We start from the raw sequence: 1,515 nt of genomic DNA, 5'->3' as shown, positions 1-1,515 counted from the left end.
CGACCCCGGGCCGCCCCGCTGCCGCCGCGGGCTGCGCGCCCCGTTTCAGGCCTTGTCCAGGTGTCGGGGAACAGCCCTTCCCCTGGTGCCCCCCCTTTCGGCCACCGTGACAAACGAGGCCCCGAGGGATGGGTCTCGGCGTCACGGGTTGGAGTTTGTCACTGCCCCGGGGGAAAAACAGCAGCTCGGCCCAGCTACCTGGGCGGCCGCGCCGAGTTCCCGAGAGCCACCTCACAGGAATGTTACTCCCTGGCTTCACTGACCAAAAGCTGAGGTGATGCTCTTCACCTGAGAACCTGGATAGAGCAGTAAGAAAGCCACCTCTGACAGCACCGGCCTGGAATATCTGATCTCAAGGTGATCCTCGCGTTCTGAAAGCTCCTACTGCTCCTATTCACAGCACGGCTTAAGAAATTATTTAAAAACCAGCAAATGCCCCCTTCTTTCCCTTCTGTGACGAGGCAACATGACTCGTGTTGTCAAACTGCAGTGCAACCCTACAGGTTTGAAAGGCTGGCAACATTCATTTACAACCCCTGTAATTCCAGTTTTACTGTTTCTTTCCGCTTTCACTCCATGTGTAAATTTCTACGCTCTCTCTGTAACTTCCAACATTTTTCCTCTATTCCTGCGGTTCACTGTCTGCAGTTATTTTTTCCTCCTCAGGCCCAGCTCACCTTTTATTTGCAGACGCCCAGCAGACCCCTCAGCGCAGCTGCTGTGCCACGGGCACGTCCCAGACACGCTGCACAAGCCTCCCACCGCTGCCCACCATCCCCCACTCCTCCAGTCCAGGCAAAGACCTTGGTGGCGATTCTCAAATGCCCCTTGGATTCTCAGGCCTGTTAACGACTCCTTTGCTGCCCCTACAAGAAGTTAACAGGTTTATATATATATCTGTATCTGGAGCATCCACCCGAGAGCTCTGCAGAACCCGCAGACGAAGCGAACTGCTCACAAAGAGGTGGTATCTGCAGTGAAAGCTCCAGGGCTGTGGGTGGGTGAGGGGGAAGAAAGAAGAAGGGCAAAGCAGGGTGGTTTGGAAGCTGCAGAGCTGTAGCTTGATGTCAGTGCCAGGGAAGCAATACAAAACAGTAACTGAGAAGTATTACAGGGAACACAATACAAACAGTCATTACGTCTGCACACAACGCCAAGGATCCCGTTTATTATATCCTTGGACTGCAACGAACCCCAAAACGTTGTTTTAAAAGCCAAAAGAGAAATACTCAAGAAACCACACAATGAGCTTGTTGTGAACGACACAAAGAGATGCAGGGACGCACCAGGAATTGGTGAAGGCAAACGAGGACAGAACCAGCGTCTCCCTCACGGCAAGACACCCGCACCGCACCCCCGACACACTCACTGCCGGGCCGCAGGAAACGAGCAGCGCGTTCCCAGCCGGCGGGCGCCCCTGGGGCGGCTCAGGGCTGCGGGGACAGGCCTGGCGCGCCGGCCCAAGCACAGCGCGCTGCCCCCCGGGGCCCGCAGAGCTCCCCCCCCCCGGGCTCC

At 56.4% G+C, this 1,515-nt stretch overlaps 1 protein-coding gene across 1 annotated transcript in view; it reads right to left on the bottom strand.

Moving 5' to 3' along the window:
• Positions 1-1,515, bottom strand: part of ARG2 (arginase 2) — a 25,834-nt gene that overhangs the window by 23,582 nt on the left and 737 nt on the right. The gene's annotated exons all lie outside the window — the stretch shown is intronic.

The sequence above is a fragment of the Chaetura pelagica genome, unplaced genomic scaffold (assembly GCF_000747805.2).
Source record: "Chaetura pelagica isolate M959 unplaced genomic scaffold, ChaPel_1.0 scaffold70, whole genome shotgun sequence".
NCBI lineage: Eukaryota > Metazoa > Chordata > Aves > Apodiformes > Apodidae > Chaetura > Chaetura pelagica.
This window is presented reverse-complemented; position numbering and strand designations above follow the sequence as displayed.